Source organism: Erinaceus europaeus, chromosome 12 (genome assembly GCF_950295315.1).
Source record: "Erinaceus europaeus chromosome 12, mEriEur2.1, whole genome shotgun sequence".
NCBI classification, from domain to species: Eukaryota; Metazoa; Chordata; class Mammalia; order Eulipotyphla; family Erinaceidae; genus Erinaceus; species Erinaceus europaeus.
Window position 1 is genome coordinate 54,176,947 of NC_080173.1, and position 6,000 is coordinate 54,182,946.

At 44.2% G+C, this 6,000-nt stretch overlaps 1 protein-coding gene across 1 annotated transcript in view; it reads right to left on the bottom strand.

Annotated features, from left to right (window-relative positions):
• SPOP (speckle type BTB/POZ protein) overlaps positions 1-5,421 on the bottom strand; it is a 78,469-nt gene extending 73,048 nt beyond the window's left edge. The window contains exon 1 of the mRNA XM_060203679.1: positions 5,297-5,421. The gene's annotated coding sequence lies outside the window, so the exon portion shown is untranslated. The remainder of the gene's footprint in view (positions 1-5,296) is intronic.
• Positions 5,422-6,000: the final 579 nt, after the last annotated feature.

Consider the following 6,000-nt stretch of genomic DNA (forward strand, 5'->3'; position numbering starts at 1 on the left):
CATATATATCAACCAATAACCCCACCTCTCTTTTTTTAATTTTTTTAATTACCTTTATTTATTTAAAGAGGATAGAGACAACCAGAAATTGATAGGAAGGGGGAGACAGAGAGGGAGAGAGACAGAGAGACATCTGCAGCCCTGCTTCACCACTTGTGAAGCTTTCCCCCTGCAGGTGGGGACCAGGGGCTCAAACTTGGGTCCTTGCGCACTGCAATGTGTGCACTCAACCAGGTGCGTCACAGCCTGTCCCTTCCCAGCCCCACCAGCTCCATGAAAGAGTATTAACACAATTCAGTCTCCAAATTTCATTCTGTTTACTTTTCCGCTCAGAAAACAAAGAAAAGTTGTTCATGAGAAAAGAAATTTGGGAGTGGGAAAAGCAGAGCTTACCACCACTGACATATACAATGTCAGAACTTCATGTTGTCGAATCCAACATGTATTCATTGCATGACCTCCCAAGCAGCAAAGCACCTTTATTTTTTAATTTGGTTCCACAAATTCCATAGAAATACCAGGACCTCACACAGACAAGATAGGCATTTTGCCTCTGAGCCACCTCCCTGACCCCTGCAAGAATTTTGCTAAGTAACTGGTACCAATATGCAGGCATTCAGTAAAGAATCTTAACTAATTGGGTTAGTTTTTCAGTTTTGCAGTGGAATGAGTGCTCATTTGTATAAGTAATTTTGAGTCATAGTAATCAAAAAGGTACCATAAACACCATGTGGAGGCTTAAAGAATCATACACAGAGAAACTAAAACCTATGAAAGAAATCAGAGTATCTTCCTAGCACTGTCATGAATCTGCTACTACTCAGGGATATGATTTTATTTTCATGAACATTCTTTTTCAGTTGAGTATTATCTTCCACTGCAAAATAGTGACAACAGTCATCTACAACTCCTGAATGAAAGCTAGACAATGAAATTGAAAATCTCACATAAAAGAATGTACCAGGAAGTTGGGCGGTAGCACAGTGGGTTAAGCGCAACATGCCGCCAAGCGCAAGGACCAGCGTTAAGAATCCCGATTCAATTGAGCCCCCGGCTCCCCACCTGCAGCAGGGGAGTCGCTTCACAAGCAGTGAAGCAGGTCTGCAGGAGTCTGTCTTTCTCTCCCCGTCTTCCCCTCCTCTCTCCATTTCTCTCTGTCCTATCCAACGACAACATCAATAACAATAATAATAACTACAATAAAACAAGGGCAACAAAAGGGAATAAATTTAAAAAGAATGTACCAAATACTATAAATAGTTAACCCCCAATAAAGTGATTAGAAAGAATGTACAAAGAATATAATAGTTTTGATGAGGAAACAGATTCATACACTATTAGTAGAACTAAAAATTTGTACAGCCTGTACAGAAAGCAATTTAGCAGTTTTTAACACTAAAAAAATGTCAGATATTCTCTGATCTCACATTTCTACTAGGAAATCTGACAAGATACCCTGAACTTAAAGAGTACATTGACAGTGGGGAGACAGCATAATGGTTATGCAAAGAGACTCTCATGCTTGTGGCTTCAAAAGTCTCAGGTTCAATCCCTCGCACAACCATAAGCCAGAGCTGATCAGTGCTCTGGTTAAAAAAAAAAAAAAGTACATTCAAATAGAATATTGACCAAGACATACTAAGTGGAAAAAAAAGTTAAGTACAGAGTACGAGTATGGATATAGTATTTTATCATTTATGTAAATCCACAAAAAAATCATCAAAGAATATATAATTTATTATGTTAGCACGAGTGTGTATGTGAAGCCATTGCTATCAACAGAAGCATAAACATAAACATAAACCTGTCTAATGTTTATCCTTCCAAAGGGGAGAGATGGAAGAGGACATAGATTTTCCATGTAGCTTCTCAGTTTTGTTTCAGTGATGTCACATGTACATCACTTCTGTAGTTATAATGTAGTTCTTTTAAAAATAACTCGGGTTCAGACCCACGACCTCACACAGTTAGAAAGTCAGTCTACCAGGGAAGCTATCTACCAGTTTTCATGTACAACTTCCATTTTTATTTATTTATTTACTTATTTACTTGCCTCCAGGGTTACTGCTGCAGTACAAATCCACTGCTCCTGGTGGCCACTGCTTTCCATTGTTGTTGTTATTGTTGTTTTTGCTGCTACTGCTGTTGTTGTTGGACAGGACAAAGAGAAACTGACAGAGGCGGGGAAGACAGAGAGGAGGAAAGACAGACACCTGCAGACAGACTCCCTTCACCACTTGTGAAGTGACGCCCCTGCAGATGAGGAGCTGGGGGCTTGAACCGGGATCCTCATGCTTCGCACTGTGTGTGTTTAACCTGATGGTGCACAACCACCCGGCCCCCATTTTTAAGTTTTAATGTGATTCTGTACTGAAATGAATTAATGATACAAATCTTAATCCTAATATATATTTTTATTTATTTATTTATTTATTTATTTGCCTTTGTACCATAAAAAATTTGGAACAAGTTTCCAGAAAATTCAACCAGATGAAATATATAAAGCATCTTGGACGACATGGGAAGTAGCACAGTAGATTAAGCATTGCACTCTCAAACATGAGGTCTGGAGTTCAATCCCCAGCATTGCATGTGCCAGAAAAATGCTCTGGTTCTCATTCTCTCTCTCTCTCTCCTTCTCTCTAGTAAACAAATCAAAAAGGAAAAAAAAAAAATCTTTGGCCAGCAAGACAGCTAATTTGTGAAGACACCTGGTTTCCCATGAGCATAACCCAGGTTTGAACCTGCTTCCTACTGTACTGGCAGAAGCTTCAGCGTGTGGTAGGTATCTTTCCCTCCCTCCATCTGTCCCTCTATCTTTCTGTCTCTGTATCACTCTTTCTATTTGAAAAAAATGGCCCAGAGCAATGAAACCCCAGCAATCCAGGAGGTACCACAGTGGAAGAATGCAGGACTTGCAAGCACAAGGCCCTGAATTCAATCCCAGCACCACAGGGGCAAAAGTAATGTTCTATTTCTTTCACTCCAGTAAAACATATTTTTTAATAATTCCTTTTTTAAAACTGTATTTATTTACTGGATAAAGAAAGCCAGAAATCAAAAGGGATCGGAGATAGAAAGGAAGAGACCCCTGCAGCACTGCTTCACCTCACAAAGCTTTCCCCCTCTCACTGGGGACTTGAACCTGGGTCCATATGCATTGTAACACGTGTGCTCAACAGGTGTGCCACCACTCAACTCCAGTAAAACACATTTTTAAAGCCTAGATGACAGACACCCACTGAGAAAATAAATGGACATTTATTATGTCAATAGTTTCAATTCAAGATTTTACCAAAACCAGACAGACATCTGGACATAGGCAATACTGAATGCCTCCAAGTACTAAAACAACCACTACGAAAAGCTCCAAAGGAGAAGTCACCAAAGTACAGGAGAGACATCACCCCCCCACCCCCAAGTATGGGGGTGTTACAATAACTTATGCTCCTCAGTCTTCCCACAAGAGAGAAAAGATGACTCCGGATCATTCCCAGGGCACAGGATGATATATGCCTTCGAAATTCCTGTCCTTCCTTTATATCATCTCTTGGTTCCAAGGGAAACCATAGCAACAAAAAACAGCACAAAAGAAAGCTGAACTCTGCAAAGGGCAGGTTAAATGGGAAAGTGAACACACACACTCTCTATCTTAATGGCCCAAGAACAGAAGGTACTGGACTTCAGAATGTGGGCTTTTTTTTTTTTTTTGGAGGGGTAGGGGAGTAAAAAGAAAAGTCCTTGAAAAAAGAAGAAGGAAAACAGTCCCTGAGAGAAGAATGCCAAAGTGAGCACACAAAAGAGAAAAGGAAATTGGATTTACTAGTATCAATATATCCCATTCCGAGTTTTCCAGATAAAAGACAGCTGACACAGATAACTGAAAAACACAGAAAATGACCTCCCACCTGAACGGCTTAACACTATCTTCAAACATCTCAATGCTACTGGGCAAACCTTTTGCTTCATTTCCCTGCTCTGTTCTAATGGCAGAGGTGGCAGAGGTAAGTATAGGAAAATAGCCAAAAGGGTGGCAACAATAGAAAAGATTAAAGCACCAACTGAAAACTGAAAGTCCAGCCTCTAGATCACTGAACTACTGTACTCAAATTCTTTATTTTAATTTGCATTTTTCTGGGCTATTTGCAAATGGAAGGCAAAACCTTCATTCTTTGTAGTTGACATTTGTACTGTGTAAGTATCATCCACCAAAAGTTTCAGATGACCTTTGTTCTTGTGTGATGCTCACAGATCATTAATAATGTATAGTTAAAGATCTTTTAACAACAAAAAAAAAGTAGGCAAACAGGTTATATATAAAGTAGGAGGGTTGGTGATGACAGCACCCTCACGTCTTGATTTAAAGTTAATAGTCTGAGCCTTTTTACACTGTATACTATTTAGCTTATCTAGTTCAATGCAGATAATTAAGAGTTTCGCTTTTAAAACCCATGCCTACTTTCTGTTAATCGTCAGTCCTTCTTAGAAAGGCTACCTACCAAAACCAACATCAGGATACCAGAATGGGTTGGGAAACCTATTCCTAAATTTCAAAGAGGTTTGTCTTAAAAGTGCAGCGTGACGACCAGTGTAAAATAAAGTAACGCTAGAAGTTGCACTGACAGTTTCAAAAGGGGTCAGCGTGGGGCACGCAGGCAGGAGGAGGCGCTTGTAACTTGGGAGTCTCTAGGGTAACATCAAATACGAGCAGTGTTTTGTCAGTAGAGCCCTCAAATAATTTAAATTCTCGCCGCCCCCCCCCCCCCCCCGTTGGACAGAAGCAACTGGCTCAGGCTGCGGCCCCGAGCCTAGCTCGCTCACTACTTTAGAAGAAGGCGGGCGCGCGGTCAGGGAGGGAGGGGGGGGGTCGCCTTGTCTTTATCCCGCAGGTCCCCGCATCACAGCAATGCGCATGCGCCCTGCGGCAGCTAGCAAAGCACCCAGAGCGCTTTCACTCTCGCGCATGCGCATTACCCCATCTCGCCGCAGGCGACAGCTCACTATTTGGCTAGGGGGATGGGGACTGAGGGGGTGGCTGGGGGGTGATATGGGAGGGGGGCTGAGGTCCTAGGGGCACGTTTGTGTCTCCTGAATGCTTAGGGTTGGGAGACCGAACGGTGGATTCGGCTCTGGCATTCGCAGGCCACGTAATCCGGGATGTGGGAAATGGGGCAGAGAAGAGTATGTATGTGTGTGGGGGGGGTGAGAAGTGGGGGCCACTCACCTCTGAGGAAGGCGCAACCCTCCCCACAACACTCCGACAGGACAACCTCTCCCTCGACTCTCCTCCCCCCACTCACCTGAGAGCGGCGACAGCTGCTGGTCCCCGTCCCCCTGCGCTCGCCTCATACTGTCCGCAACATCCGGGACCTGCGGGACCGCCGATACACAAATACACACTCGGAGCGCGCACACTCACACACACACACACACCGACACACTCCAACCGGGGCGTCATGGCGTCAGCACGTCCGACGCAGCGAGCGCGTACCCGCTGGGCCACACCCCGCGCGGCCTCCACCCGTTCTCCTCCCCTCTCTTCCCTGGACTACCCGGCCACGCCTCCCTCTAGCCCAACGCTCCGCCTACTTGCCGTGGTGCGCATGCGGGACGGGCCTCCTCGGTCCCGGGCATTTGAGGGGAGAGGAGGGGATTGAGAGGAAAGAGGCGGGAACTCGGAGGGGGTCGCGTGCCGGGCGAGGCTGGCAGCGCGGAGGTGCGAGGATTAGCATTGCAAGTCGAAGGGGGACAGGGTAGCAGTGCATTTAATATCGATTTACATCTACAGGCAGATGACAGATTATCATTGGCTTTTACATGAGTCACCTCACTCTACTGTGTCATTAAAATGTTTGGGGAACTTGGTAATGCTAGACGCTTGAGTCACTTAAAATTTACCCTTTGCAAATTTACCACGGAGAACCATTATTTTGGGGGGCCCGGTGGGCATATAAGTGGCTTACGTAAAAAAGGAAGCTGGCACAATGAGTTTTGCTGTCA